Source organism: Portunus trituberculatus, chromosome 23, assembly GCF_017591435.1.
Source record: "Portunus trituberculatus isolate SZX2019 chromosome 23, ASM1759143v1, whole genome shotgun sequence".
NCBI classification, from domain to species: Eukaryota; Metazoa; Arthropoda; class Malacostraca; order Decapoda; family Portunidae; genus Portunus; species Portunus trituberculatus.
In genome coordinates, this window is record NC_059277.1 from 4,131,089 (window position 1) to 4,147,500 (window position 16,412).

At 39.7% G+C, this 16,412-nt stretch overlaps 1 protein-coding gene across 4 annotated transcripts in view; it reads left to right on the plus strand.

Moving 5' to 3' along the window:
* Window positions 1-6,063: 6,063 nt before the first annotated feature.
* LOC123507834 (junctional adhesion molecule B-like) overlaps window positions 6,064-16,412 on the plus strand; it is a 157,435-nt gene continuing 147,086 nt past the window's right edge. For 2 of the 4 annotated variants that reach the window (XM_045261085.1, XM_045261088.1), the window contains exon 1: window positions 6,286-6,867. The gene's annotated coding sequence lies outside the window, so the exon portion shown is untranslated. The other 2 variants (XM_045261086.1, XM_045261087.1) reach the window with 2 other exon arrangements.

Below are 16,412 nucleotides of genomic sequence, written 5' to 3' on the forward strand. Positions count from 1 at the left end.
ATCATTGCCTAATATTAAGCCCTAGTTCCACTTTATATCTTCTGTGTTCAGTATTTTTATCTAATTATAAGCTTTATACAGCTACTTGAATAGTTTGTAACTTGTGCGCTGTTCACTCTGAGAGAAAGTATGAAGACACCGAGGAAGAGGAAGATGAGGAGGGAAAGGAGGATAAAGAAGAGATGAACACAAAGAAAGGAATTGGGTAAAAATGAGGAACACCACAGAATCTTTTACTTCTTACGTGACTATTTTTACTGACTTTTCCATGTAATACAGAGAGAAAAGCTCACAAAGGTTTAAAGAAGAATAAATACCAAGCAGCGTGGAAAAGGTCTAGCTGTGTAGGTTTTAGAGCAAAAAGATAAAAAGATATCACTACTTTAATCGGAACTCCACAACCAGCAACATCCAAGGAAAGCATTATTTTATACTTAACGAATCTAAATTCAGATTCAGTGTGCTGTGCCGCGAACAGTACCTCAGTTATGAATAAGTATATGAAAACTTCTTGTCGAAAAAAAATTAACTGATATTTTTCTTATGTAACACAGTAAATGTTAACACAGCAATTGTTGTACTATCTACGGGATTAAGTGACAAAAAATCAAAATATCTGGTGAGGAAATGTTCACCCTTATTTGATGTACAAAAAACATTACACTCGCAAAGCGTACCTTCGATCTACAGATCAGTATCCAGAATAAAGAAGAAGGGAGAAAAGGGAAATTGCTTTGTGTAAAGTACGAAATAATTAATGAGGTGGTTATTTTATCATAATACCAAGAGAGAGAGAGAGAGAGAGAGAGATTACTTTTGATTCACAAAGAATCAACTTATGAATTAATGACGAGAGAGAGAGAGAGAGAGAGAGAGAGAGAGAGAGAGAGAGAGAGAGAGAGAGAGAGAGAGCAACATTAGACTGAACACCATCTCAACACGTATTTTCAAACGTGTGTTTATATTGGCGCGATCTTAGTTTAGACCCGCGCTGAGCTTCTCCTGACACACTTGCTGGCAATGGGATTCGACCCGTCGCCAGAGCATCACTGTCAAGACGTAATCCACTCAGCCATCACGCTCCCACAGAGGATTACTGGCTGAACGAACTAATTGGTCCTCAACTCAAGGCGCTCTGCTCTCTCTCTCTCTCTCTCTCTCTCTCTCTCTCTCTCGTGACTGTTGTGTCCGTTGTTCTATTGATTTCTTTTCTTTTTTATCTCTTTCCATGGATGTGCATGTTCACTTTATTCAATTTATCTTTAGTTACTGATCTACCTATCTGTTTATATATCTATTTTGTCTGTTTGTCTGTCTTTGTATCTATCCATCCATTTGTAGGTATCTTTCTTTGTCTGTCTACCTGTTTGTTTATCTGTCTGTTTCCTCTGTCTGTTTGTCTATCTGTTTGTCTGTCTGTCTGTCTGTCTGTCCGGATGTATGTTTGTATGTTTGACCGTCTATCTATGAATCCAACTGTGTGTGTGTGTGTGTGTGTGTGTGTGTGTGGTGGTGTGGAAGGTGTGCGTGCGTGCGTGTCTTTCGGTTGTCACCCAGGCCATGCATTATTAACGCTATGCACGTAATTAATAGGAACATTTCATTTCATGCAGATCCGTTCACCCGCCGACAATTGCATTATAATTGGGGGTTTTTGTCGTCTTTTTGTGGCCGCTCGCTTTCCTTGTCACGTGATACAGGACGTTGGTCTAAAAATGATTAATTACATTTGTTATATATGCAAGATCATTTTTTTTGTACCTCTATCTAGTTGCATTTTTCTCGCTTTTTTTCCTACTTTGTCCTTTTTTGAGTATACATAAAGCTGTTTTGTATTTTTTCCTACACTGAATGATAACTTGTATAAGAGTTATTGTTCGTACATATTTCGTAAGTATTTCTTAAGTTCTCCCTGCCTCTGAAATTTTTTATTTTATTTTTCTTTTCAGGCTTTTAGTAGGAACATTATTGTCTTTTCTCTTCATCAAATGTTGGTATAAGTCTTCTTTTAATATCCATCTGTCTTTGTATAATTTCAGGTAAGTTTTTTTCTCCATCCTATTTGCTCTATTATATTCTGTTTTATTTCATCTTTGTATCTTATATTGTGTTTATCTATTCATTTATTAGTTTTTAGTCGAAACAGTTTCAAAGTCCCTCCTTTTACGAATGCCATGTTAGGGTCAGGGACGGCTGTGTTACCTGCACCATTTATTAACATTTGCGTTTATGTACATTTATGTTAACTCTCCCCTTTTGACCTACTTGTTTGTGCCTCGCCTCTCAGTACACACACTTTCTGTGCACATAATGAAATAGGAAGGTAAAACCGGTTATATTATATCTATTATTTTGAAACTTCCATTTAATATTTTCATGGTTCTCTCTCTCTCTCTCTCTCTCTCTCTCTCTCTCTCTCTCTCTCTCTCTCTCTCTCTCTCTCTCTCTCTCTCTATCTATCTACATTCCATAAATTTTTCATCGCTGTTCAGTTCACAGGTTGTTTTTTCCTTTATCCGTTATTCCCACACTCCGCCTGACTTAGCAGACAACCAAACTTAATAGCTAGACTGACTGATTACCTAAGACTTGACAGCGACAAAACCGTATGTCGCACTATACAAAATTAGATACACAAAATAAGAAAAAAATGAAGCAAAATAAAAATATGCCTCAGACCACAAAAAAAAAAAAACAAGGTATATAATAAACCAAATTGGAAAACGAGGTGGTATTTGAGCCCTAAAAAAAAGTTGAATATGTCAGACCTTTCGTGTGCTGTCCCCACCCTTCTAAAAAGAGGTCCATTTTTTGCGTCCAGTGCATGCATGACCTTTCTGCCTGCCTGTAAATCATATAAAAACACCGTCACACCATTACGCCTATGAACTGTGTGACTGTATGACATTTTCTGTTGGCAAAATAACGAAAATGTATCTTGGTGTGTACTATTTTTGTGGCTCGTAAATAGTGTTAATGAAAGAAGACTGAGAAGGAGGAGAAGGAGAAGGAGAAGGAGAAAGTGATGGTGGTGGTGGTGATGGTGGTGGTGGTGATGATGGAAGAAAGAAAGGACACTACCACAACCATCAACAACGAAAACATCACCACCACCACCAATAACAGCAACAACAACAGCAGCAGCAGCAGCAGCAACAACAACAACAACAAAAGTCCATCGAAGTTTTGCGTTAAAAGCGGATTGGCGACTTGAATGTAGAGAGAGAGAGAGAGAGAGAGAGAGAGAGAGAGAGAGAGAGAGAGAGAGAGAGAGAGACAGGGGGGTATGTAACAAAACCGAACTAACATTCATCCTTCAAAGTTGAATTTAATAAACGCCGCCGCAAGAACATCATCATTCATGAAATTTTTCCCCATTCATGTCTCTTAAGAGAAAGAGAGAGAGAGAGAGAGAGAGAGAGAGAGAGAGAGAGAGAGAGAGAGAGAGAGAGAGAGAGAGACATATTTTCGGCTTTGCTAGACTGTTTCCGTGCTGTTCCAAGCCATTTCCTCTCTCTCTCTCTCTCTCTCTCTCTCTCATGTCCTAGTGATTATTCAGATCTCTCATTGCTCTATATCTACTGTGTGTGTGTGTGTGTGTGTGTGTGTGTGTGTGTGTGTGTGTGTGACAGAACACACACACACACACACACACACACACACACACACACACACACACACACACACACACACACACACACACACACACACACACACAGTAGATATAGAGCAATGTGTGTGTGTGTGTGTGTGTGTGTGTGTGTGTGTGCGCGACAGAATCTCACACACACACACACACACACACACACACACACACACACACACACACACACACACACACACACACACACACACACACCTATACACACACACACACACACACACACACACACACACACACACACACACACACACACACACACACACACACACACGAGACATACATACACACATACACGATTTATCACTCATGTGCGACAAAACATTAACACGCACATGAAAACGCTCACACACAAAAGGCACAACCTCCATCACCGCAGCAAACGCTTCGCTGTAAACAAAATATATTATGCAGTTTTATGCAGTTGAGTACGAACGTCAACACATGTATATAATATAGGCATGTATATATACACTGTACAGCTGCACACGCTTCCTTGTTTTTTTTTTTCTGGTCTGTTCTGCCTCTTTTATTTATTTATTTATCTATATATTTTTGTTCAACACGGAGTACGGTTTAGTGGTATATCGTTTTTAAAAATCCTTTATGATGCCTGACTGCCTGTATTGTGTGTATTTTGCTTCAATTGGTAGAGCTTATGCTAACTATAGTCACCTGTACCCACCTGTAATAAGTGGTGTTGATGTTATTATTTTTTATGATGTGGAGGAGTAGGTAATGGTGGTGGTGGTGGTGATGGTGGCGGGCAGAATAGGAGTAAGGGAGAGTAGCAGAATTAAAGAACAAACAGCAGCAGACGTGTTTTCCTTTACGAGATTATTTTTAGACGTCATTTTCTGTTGTATGGAGCTGAGTGAGTATAACAACAACATTAATAGAGGCGGAGGTGTATAATTGAAAATAACTGAACTAAAACATAAAAATGTAAGGGAGACTAGATAACAAGGAGTGAGAGAAAAGTAAAGAGGATGAAGAGGAGGAAGATGATGATGTGAAGGAAGAAAAGGAAGAAGAGGATGAGGAGAAAACAGAGAAACGTAAATGAATAAACGAAGAAACAAGAGAGAAAAAGAAATAAGATGGCAGGGAATTAAGAAAATGATAGAGAAAACAAGAGAGTGAATGAGGAAGAAATTAAATACTGTACCATAAGAGAGAAGAATAAAAAGAGAGAGGAAGGAAGAAAAAGAGGAAAGAGAAAGATGAGGAAAGCTGGAGAAGAATACGAAAGAGAGAGAGAGAGAGAGAGAGAGAGAGAGAGAGAGAGAGAGAGAGAGAGAGAGAGAGAGAGAGAGAGCGTGTATGAAGGATAATGGAAATAATCACCAACTCTTATTAATTAAATGAATTGTAAGTGCTGGCTCTCTTTTAGTGACACAAAGCAATCACCTGGGCAGTGTTGATACAGGTGTTGCGGTGAAAGACGCAGGCAAGGCGAAAACTCAAGAAATGTGTCATAGTTATACTGAGAGACAGACAAGGAGATGGACGAGGAGAGGGATGGTAAGGCTGGGGGTTATGATTGGAGGAGAGGAGAGGGGTTGTAGAGAGATAGAGGGACGAGGAAGGTAGAGGAGGGGGACACAGGGAGGAGGGATGGATGGAGTAATGGGGAGGACAGTGGGACGAGGGAGAAAGTAGGAAGGGAAGAAGAGGGAGGGGAAGGACACAGGCGGGAGAATTACGAGCTATGTTTTGTATTTCTCTCTCTCTCTCTCTCTCTCTCTCTCTCTCTCTCTCTCTCTCTCTCTCAAATAAATGTTTATAGCTCATTTCAAGGACTTATTGAACGTTCTAAGAAAATTCTCGTAACCTCTACAAAAACATATACATATCCAAGAGACTATGGTATGCAGATCGACATGGAGACAGATGGTTATTGCTCATTGCAGTTCATATGAGACGGTCACTGAGCTCCAAGTCCGTGTTAAAGCAAGAAAGAAACTCTCAGTCATATGATACCAGCTATAACATTCATAGGATTTAGTGTGAGTGAGTGAGTGAGTGAGACTGCATTGGCACGGTGATATGAGTGATTTGTGCTTTATCTTTAAACAGAGAGAGAGAGAGAGAGAGAGAGAGAGAGGGTAGTGTAGGTGAGAGTTGCTGGGAGAGAAGTAGCCGGAGCGAGTGAGTGAGTCTGCGCGCGCACTCATCTCTCTCGCACCTTGATTCGGGAAGTTGCCAAACATCTTCCCTTCACCTTCCTTCTTCATGAAAACCCTTATCGCTTCACTTAGCACCTCTGACTCACCAATGCACTCACCATAGGGACGAGTGTGAGGCGAGGCGACATGTAGGTACGAAAAAGCTGGCCATGGGGAGCATCTGGAGGCGGTGTAGGAGGAGGAGGTGGGTGGGGCGGCGAGCAGGTTGAGGGAGGGCAGGTTGGAGGGCTGGCCTGCCGCTCACTCGGTCAGAGGTGGCACTCACATGCACGTAGCGGCAGACACGCGTGCCTCCAGCTCCCTCCGTGTCTCTTGTAGCCTCCGTACCTGGATAAGTTACCTGCACCGTGAAGATGGAGACGTGCGCTGGAAAATAATCGCACCTCGCCTGTGACTCATTCTCGTTTGTCTCGAGTGAAATATTCGAAGGTGAGAGAGAGAGAGAGAGAGACAGAGAGAGAGAGAGAGAGAGGGAGAGGAGAGAGAGAGAGAGAGAGAGAGAGAGAGAGAGAGAGAGAGAGAGAGAGAGGGGAGAGAATCAGAATTCCTCGCCGATCTGAAATGTAATTAGCACGGCCATGAAGGGTTGATGATTGGAAGTTTGGTACCTGTTTGGGTTGTGTCTAGTGCAGGATTACCGAGGAGGTGTTGGTGCGAAGCTCAGGTACCGAGTGGGTGCTGTTACTGAAGCCGCCAAGTGAGTAACTAAGAGGTCATCCATAAGCAATCAGTTCCGGAAACAGTGAGTGAGGCATTGTCCGGAAAAAAAAAGTAATTATAAAACAGAAAGACTAGTGAATTATCTGCCAACGCACACTGTTTGCTTTTCGCTCTAAAAAGAAAGAAAAAAAAAAGTGGAAAAAAGGACATTAGAGAGCGGCAGTGACAGCAGTGCGGGCGTGAGTGACAGAAGTGATTGCACGTCCCCCAGGATCTCCAGTGGGCGTGTGTTCGACGTTGGACCAGGTGGAGGCAGCAGAGGGGTGCGGCGCCCCCCCACAAGGAGCAGCACCTAAGGTAATACAACCACGCGTGAAATAACCACAGCTCGTGTCTTTTAAGCAGGTGAAAATGTCACGGGCAAGACTCAACTTGGTCATTTCGTGGGCTGTATTTTCCTACAACTGTGCCATGAATGTATATTGGATTTTGTGATTACGTAACCTTTTATTCCGGGCTGGCACGTGTGCTGCTGCGGCTCCAAGTAAAGTGAGAGAAAGCACTTGTACCAGAATTTGCCAGCCATTCCGGTACACCAAACTTTAATTTTACCAGTTTTTTGTGGCGTGCGAACCTCCCCACACGTTTTTCTTTCCCTCCCTTTTTGTGTTATTGCACCCCTATTATTCTCCTGACGTGGGCTCAATTCCGTTTTTTGTTTGTGTCAATGGGACGATTTATTTGGCGGCAGGAGGGTATCGAGAAACTGGACATATTCACAAAATTTTTTCACGCTCAGATTTCGCGAACAAAGCGTGAATTGATAGGCAGTACTTTTACCGGCATCCCATTATGAACAGCGGGGAGGTCAATTTCATTTCATATAGAGGCGGGGCGTGGCAGAGGCCAGGGAGGGAAAGGGAAGAAGGGCCCTTGCGATTTATTGATACTGTCCTCGAGTTATTGGGAGGAAGGAACTTGAGACTTTTTGTAGGGTTCTGCTAGAGAGAGAGAGAGAGAGAGAGAGAGAGAGAGAGAGAGTATGGAGAGTATGTGTATGAGTAATTGCTTATATCTTTATCGTGATTGTCTTGTCTTTCTTTGTGTTTATAACTGTCTGTCTGCCTGTATGTATGTATGTCTGTTTGTCTTTTTGTTGTCTATCTGTCTGTCTGTCTTTCTTTGTCTGTGTCTGCTTTGCTTTGATAGATTGGGTAGTATTGTGCATTTATCGATACGTACTAATATATAATGATTATATTTACAATTATTAGTGAAGATTAAATGTTTCAAATCTCTCTCTCTCTCTCTCTCTCTCTCTCTCTCTCTCTCTCTCTCTCTCTCTCTCTCTCTCTCTCTCTCTCTCTCTCTCATACACACACACACAAACTCACACTCTTCACAAATAAGCGGCAATGCATCACGCATTTCAAAGATCACTTATATTATCAGTCTCGTTGTCTTCTCTTCTTTGTTATTTTCCTTTCACTGTACAGCAAAGCGTCGCGTGTTGGCAGATATTCCCTCAGCGACACACGACCATTAATTCTGACCGTATGAAGTAAAGTTAAATTTGTTTTACCTCGTTTGTTAATCCATGAAAAATAAAAGCTATGATAAAAAAAAGACTATGATGAAATAAGTATACTTTATAAAAAAATGTTTGGTTTTCAGTTCTATTTTCACATTTTTTTAAAGACGTTATATTCAGGAAAGGTAAACAAATGCCCTTCTCCAGAGTCAAATACCTTCATGTACCTTTGAAAAATGAAAACCCTTAAAAATCCACACTATAATAAGCACCAAGTAAAGGAAAAAGTGTTGAGTATTGAACATTTTCTTGACATTTTTAAGGGCATTGTATACGGGACGGGGGAATAAATGGCCTCCTCCATAGATCAGGTTCCATATCCATTAGGGAGACGCTTATTATAATGGGGTAGGAAATGGCAGGTTAAGGGAGAGGTAAAGAGACACGCTTAATCAAGTTACACCTGGATAGGAGATCATAAAGGGGGAGTAATTTTAAGATTTCCAAAGCGCAGAGTGGAAAATAATAGCGTTATGAGAGCGCTATTACTCTCCAATTTCTCTTTTCTCTTTTTTTTATCATTTTCTCTCCTCTTTCTTCTTTATTACTTCCTAATCTTTCTTTTTTCCTCTACTTTTTTTTTTTTGCTTCCTGTTCCTTCGTCTCTCTTATTTTCCCAATCTTTCTCTTTCTTCTCTTATTTCTTCCTGCTCTTCTTCCTCTCGTTTTTTTTTTCTATTTCTCTCCAATATTGATTTTTTCTTTGATTTCTTTATTCTCTTTTTTCATTTCTCTTTCTCTTTTTTTTTTTTTTTCATTTTACGCCCTATTACTTCTTGTTTATATTTCTTCCTCCTTTTTCCTTCCTCCTTTTTCCTCCTATTACGAGTACTTCTCGAATTTTCTTTTCTCGTATTTTTCCTTTCTCTTCTCCTCCTCTTTTTTCTTGTTTTTCCCAAATCTTTTTTTTCTTTTTTCTTCCTTCTTCTATTCTCTTCATTCTTCCCCATTACTACTTAATGTATTTTCCCTTATCTTTCTCTTCTCTTCTCATTTTCCTTCTTGCTCTTTATAATTATTTGTCTCTTCTTCTGCTTCACTTCCTCCTATCTCCTTCCTTCTCATCGTCTTTCTCCTTCCTCTCTCTGTCCTTTTAATTATTTATCTCTTCCTCCATCTCACTCCTCTTTCTGGGTTTCTCTCTTCTCGTTTTCTTCCTCTCGCTCTTTCTTTTGCCTCAACTACCTGCCAATTCTCTCCTTCATTCTCTCCTCCTTCATTCTCTCCTTCGCTGGTCAGGGATACAAGTTCGTAATTCGAGGCTCTGATTCAGACATTTCGCCATCTTTTATTTCCTCGTCGTCATGTTTTCCTTCTTTTCTTCTTCCATTTTCTTATTTTTCTTCCCTCTCTTTCTTTTCTTTTGTGCGGTTCATATCATTAGCAATGCAGGATCGAAAGAACTACCGTCTCTCTCTCTCTCTCTCTCTCTCTCTCTCTCTCGTGATGGCGACATGTTAATTTATCTATGTTTTTTTTTGTAGTAGTAGTAGTAGTAGTAGTAGTAGTAGTAGTAGTAGTAGTAGTAGTAGTAGCAGTAGTAGTAGCAGCAGCAGCAGCAGCAGTAGCAGCAGCAGCAGCAGCAGCAGCAGCAGCAGCAGCAGCAGCAGCAGCAGCAGCAGTAGCAGCAGTAGTAGTAGTAGTAGTAGTAGTAGTAGTAGTAGTAGTAGTAGTAGTAGTAGTAGTAGTAGTAGTAGTAGTAGTAGTAGTGGTAGCGGTTTTCGTTATTGCTTATTTCTTTTTGTAGTGTTTCTTCATTAATTTCTTTTCCGAGTCAGTACAAATATTTTTCTGGTCAAGGCGCGGGAGAGGCTGGGTAGGACTTTTGTATAGAGAGAAGGACGTTGCGGCTGCTGGATATGATTAGGGCGATTAAGCAGGAGGAGAAAGAGGAAGAAGAAGAGGAGAAGGAGGAGGAGTAGGAAGAAAAGTAGAAGGAGGAGAAGGAGGAGAAGTAGAAGGAGTAGGAAGAGGAGGAGGAGGAGAAGGAGGAGGAGGAGGAGGAGGAGGAGGAGGAGTGGTTGAAGGAATTAGTAGGTATAAACCATGAGACAGTGTACCTCATGAGTCTAATTGTCTGCTGGGGGAAGGCCAAAAGAGAATGAGGAATAAGAGGTGGAGGAGGAGGAAAGCTTAACGCAACTACAAGATAATATAGCTCATACCTCTAGTTGTTTACATTAGAGCTGATAATGATGATGAAGATAATGATGAAAATGATTTTGATGATAAGGAGGAGGAGGAAGAGGAGAAGAAGGAGGTGGTGGAGAAGGAACAGTAATAAATAAAGTGAAAGTCTACAGTTGTCCATAATGAAGAGAGATGCGTGGTGCTGGTGGTTGTGGTGGTGGTGGTAAGAAGAATGGTGGATGCTGCAGTATCTAAGCCTAAAGACACAACACTACAATAGGCCTAAGAAAGAAACCAAAACCTCGTTAAGGAGATTACTGTGAGTTCTCGAGCAGTTGTATGAGTGAGGGCAGCTGAGTACCTGTGTCTGGGGTGACTCACACTTACTCAATGCAGAGGTACTTCAAGGTTCTTTCGAGGAAGTCATGCAAAATTCACACCTTTGTTCTGACTTCAAGAATTTGTGATTGATTTGTTTTAGTGAAAGAATATTTGCCTAAAGGAAAGGAACTCTTGTGTTCAGTGAAGGAAGAATGTTCGCGTTCCTTGAGGTGGTTAGTGTGTATTCCATTATGTTTTGTGTTCATTATAAGAGTATGTACGTAATGCATTTCGTGTTCACTAAAAAAAGAATTTTTTTTTATTGTTCTGTATTTATCTCAACAATATTTGTGTGTTTTGAAGTATTCCATGTTCAATGAAAAATATTTCTGGATTTTAAGATAATCCCTTTTTATCAATGAAGCGTAACAGAAAGCAGCTTTCGTTCACAAAGAGACTGTTTATCTATTTTGAAAGTAGCAAAGAAAAATAATGGAAAACTCTTCACCTTCACTAAAACAATATTTGGGTATGTTAAAGTAGCTCGTGTTTGTCCACCATAGAGTAACCAGGGACACTTTTTTTTCTTTCCCGCGAGGAGAGGAAACTGTCCAAAGGCTTGAAAACAAACTTCGGGAAACGAAAACACCCTTGAAGTGCCGAGCCAAACAAAGAAAACACAAGGACACTCACAGGCAGCAGGAGAAAGGAGGCCAGTCTGTTGTGTGGTCTTAAAACAAATACACGTAAAGAGCAAATAATAAGAGGAATACTAGTGATAAAACTCTCTCAGTTCTTATTAAGTTGAAAAGATTGTTGGGTTTACTTTACCTGGTTCTCGGCATCACGTCACTTCGCTTCTCATAACAAACACATTTTAGAAAGATATGATGATAATATGTAGTGATAAGACTCCTACTGTTCTTATTACGTTAAAAAAAATTACTTGGTTCGCCTCACGTTCTGCTTTGGCTAATGTCATGTCACTTCCTAGAACAAACACATCTTTGAACTCAATAAAAGTATTAGTAAAAATAATAGTCGGACAGTTTTTTATGAAGCTCTAAAGATTAACAAATTTTTTTCGTGATGTTTTATTGAACTTTTGAAGGAAACACGCACACACACACACACACACACACACACACACACACACACACACACACACACACACACACACACACACACACACACACACACACACACACACACACACACACACACACACACTTGCTGCTGTTTCTGCTGCTGCTGTTGTTGCCTCTACTATTACTACTACTACTACTACTACTACTACTACTACTACTACTACTACTACTACTACTACTGCTACTACTGCTACTACTACCACCACTACTACTACTACTACTACTACTACTACTACTACTACTACTACTACTACTACTACTACTACTACTACTGCAGAGAGAGAGATCACTTTCATCTAAACTCTCCCGACACGCACGATATACAAGACAAACTGAAACTCTCACTGTCTTTACAAGGTTCCATCTAAAGGTCACTGCTGTCGCTTTCTCACACGTTGGACTCAATTTCTACCCACACAACGATATGTAACATTAATGCGCTGCCCAAGATTAAACAATAATTCCCAATGTCATGATGGGGTTGCCTAGGTTACTGCCATCTCTTCCTCACCCATTTCATTAATCAAGAACACGTATACACACTCACATAACTCGATTTCAACTGACAACACCATACGTAACATTTACACGCGGCTCTTGATTAAATAGCAATTCCCCGTGACACTATCATCCGTACCATCCCTTCCTCATCTCACATATCAACAACGCGTATGTTGAAATCGCTTACAGCATCACTACATTCATGCGCAATTTATAATCAAACGCTAACTTCTAATATGTTATAAAGCTGCGGAGGTCACTCACTACCTATTCCACCTCCTCATATATCATTAAGAGCACCTGTGTACCTGGCAGACGCATCCTTTATTCAGAGCATATACGTAACGCCTACTCACCTTTCACAATGACAAAATTCTGACATTCTCTCATTAGTTACTATTTTTGTTGTCGTGTACGGTGTGAACGCTGGAACGCATCTCATTACATCGCTAAGGAATAAGAGAAAGGCCATCACAGATCAGATGAAGTGTTGGGTGAATGAAAGAGAGTGTAGAGAGTGCAGTCCCTATGAAGAGAGTGGTTGTAATGTGCATATTCTACCTAAAATACAGCCATTACAACAATAACAACAACAACAACTACAACTACAACTACAACAACTAATACTACAACTACTAGTACTACTATTTAATTATGTGTACGAGATACACAATCTTTCCCAAAAGCACCCTTTAAATCCAAACTGCAACGGAATAATAAATTTCTATCATAGATATGAAGCTGTAAAAGTGAAGAGGTGACCGTGGCTGACTCTTATGACAAGTTTTTCATGCATCAGGCAGCAGGAAAGGTGAAAAATTAATTACTACCTTGAAATTTTGTTCCGGCACGGGAGAGGGAAAGGGAGAGAGAGAGGGAGGGAGCTACGAACAGTAAGCGGCGGGAGTGAGTGACGCGGGGTGAGTGTGACTTCGTTAACAGCAATACAAACACGCGGCAGACATGACTGAATGACGTTATGGCGTAATGCAGTGAGTGAGTGAAAGGCCGCACCGCTTTGGCCTGAATGGCTGATGAATACCTGGAGCAGACTCGAGGATATGTGTGTGGGATGGGACACTGAATGAGCCTGATGGAGACCCTTAGTGTACATATGAAAGGCATGTAAAGTAAGACCGTGAATTATAGAAGGAGAAAATGGATGACAGTAGATGGGAAAGCAAGTCTGCATGGAATAGGATGCTGAATGAACGGTTTGGGACATAATGGTGAATGGGATGCAAACTATCGAGTAATGGTATAGATGGCAAAGCATGTTGGACAAATTTTGGTTTGACGCAAAAGAAAAAGAATAAGAATAAGTCAGATAAATGAAGAGAACAATGAATTAATTAGGAAATAGGATTATTGACTATAAAAGGAGAGAATAAAAGGAAATATGATTATGCTTTAAAGAACGTATTAAAAAAGAATGTTATGACTTTTTATTAGGTTTTAAAATGAATAGATGAACAGATCAGTGACAAAATATAGAGTAAAGAGGTACGTACTTCACTTCACTGCACTTCATAGAGGGTGAAAAATAGAGTAGGTGGTGTGGAAAAAAACTAAAAGTCCCATCAAATTAACACGCACAGAATAAAGGGATGAATGTGGTGAAAAAAATGAAAAAAAATCATCATCAGAGAGAGAGAGAGAGAGAGAGAGAGAGAGAGAGAGAGAGAGAGAGAGAGAGAGAGAGAGAGAGAGAGAGAGAGAGAGAGAGAGAGAGAGAGAGAGAGAGAGAGAGAGAAAGACAGAGACGAAGTATAGAAAAATCTCAACTTTTAGTCTATTAATGACGAAAGAGTGAACGAAAAAAGCTGCGACAAAAAAAAATCATTTGAAAAAAAGGGAGAAATGAAAAGTTCCATCGAATTAGGAAGACAATGGAGTGGTGGAGCCGTGATTTGAAGAGGAGACGAATGTTAGCAGGGCGCCAGCTTGCCATGTTAATGTGAGGGAACACTGAAGGTGAGTTAGGGTGACATAAAGTGCTCGCGAGTGATGGTGAGTGTCGCCCGACTGAAACGTTCACTCACTCACTTGCTCTCCACAGCCATAAACTACATTCGTGTCACGTGCGAAACTCTCACTAACTCTCTCTCTCTCTCTCTCTCTCTCTCTCTCTCTCTCTCTCTCTCTCTGTGTGTGTGTGTGTGTGTGTGTGTGTGTGTGTGTGTCGTCTTTTTATTATCTTTTCTTGTGTAATTTGTTAGCGTCAGTTGATGTGATATTCAGAATCTTCCTTTTATCTCTTGTCATTGGCCTCCGTGTGTGTGTGTGTGTGTGTGTGTGTGTGTGTGTGTGTGTGTGTGTGTGTGTGTGTGTGTGTGTGTGTGTGTGTGTGTGTGTGTGTGTGTGTGTGTGTGTGTGTGTGTGTGTGTGTTTGCGTGTGTGTGTGTTTATCATCTACTCATCATTAGTTTATCGTTAACATTATCTACCTAACAATCATCATCATTATTACCATTTTATCATCATCATCATCATCATCATCAAGTCATCATTGCCAGAAAGTATCATATAGATCACGCAATCACGAGTTTCTGGGAGAAATAATAACACAAATTGCCCCCCTCTCTCTCTCTCTCTCTCTCTCTCTCTCTCTTGTTTGTTTATTTCCATTATTTTTTTCGGTCATTATTTGTGGTCCTATTGACTCGTGGTTATTATGCTGTTGTTTATTTGTTTATTTACATATTGATACAGGTGTGTGTGTGTGTGTGTGTGTGTGTGTGTGTGTGTGTGTGTGTGTGTGTGTGTGCCTGAATTTGATTGGTAGAAGTTTGTTGTTGTTTTTGTTGTTATTCTTTCATTTTATTCTTTATTTTATTTGTTGAAAAGAAAATGGGAGATTGAATTATTTCTCGTTCTTTATATATTTTGTTTGATATATTTTTTTCTTTTCATTTATCTCTTGTTTTGTATATGCAGTTCTTATTTCGCTTGACGCATTGTTATTTTTCTTCTTCACTTCTGATTTGCCTGCTTTAGTTTATATTTTTCCTTTATGTTTTTCAGTTATCGATGGTTCTTTTGATATTTAATTTACCTTGCATTTTTTTTTTTAGCAATTTGCCATATTTAGTAGAAAGAAGATAGTTTTGTATGTAAGGAAGCTATGAAAAACTCAGCTGGTTTTACTGATGTGAAAAAGAAAAATCTGTGGAACTATCATTATTATATTTTTCCTTTACGTTTTTCAGTTATTGATGTTTTGACATTTAATTCATATTGCATTCTTATTAGTTATTTGTCATGTTTAAAGAGAAGACAGTTTTGCATATAAAGGAGCAATGAAAAACTCAACTACTTTTACTGATGTGAAAAAAAAAGAATCTGTGGAGTCACTAAAAGATCTGAAGAGTGGCAATTTCTGTTAAGTTATTAAAGAAAGACTTAAATAATTACTTAAATCTGAAATGTTGTGTCGAGTCATCAGATCCTTCGTACTTAGAGAGGAAAAAAAAGATGAGCACGTTTCTTTGATTCCATAAATAGACTTGTTGTTGCGACGACTTATTAATGGAATATGTATAGAATGAGGAGCGTTGAATGACGCAAATATAATCTGAAACGTTGTCCTGTAATTATACCTTTTTTGTCTATTAACTAAAAAAAAAATAAGAAAGAAATTGAATCACGTGTCTAGAAACAGTTATATGTAGAAAAAAAAGAGCAGGGAAAAAGAAGGGAAGAGAAGGTGATCTTACATGACTGCGTGAAATAAAGATACGGATTTGTAACACGTAACAGGAACAGAAAAACCTTCGTATGTGGGTTGAAAACATACTGAATTTTGAGTTGTGCACCAGTAAAACAAAGTGCATGTTATTTATTAATGACAATAATGAATGATGAACACAGTGATAGTGGAATAAATGAAAGATAATCCCGATGAATAGGTGGCAGTATCAGTAGTGGCAGTAGAGTGAATAGTAATAATAGTAATAGTAATGGCAGTAAAGGAATTATACTACTATAACTCCTATTGTAACCGTAAATACTAAGACTAATATCAACTATAAAGTGAATCAATAAGTGAATCAATAACACACACACACACACACCCACCCACCCACCCACCCACACACACACACACACACACACACGCACACAGGCTACCAAACACAATATGGAGTGGGTAAAGAAAGTCAACAAGAATAAAGAAAGAAATATTATGAATAACTTAACAAACGAAACGTGGA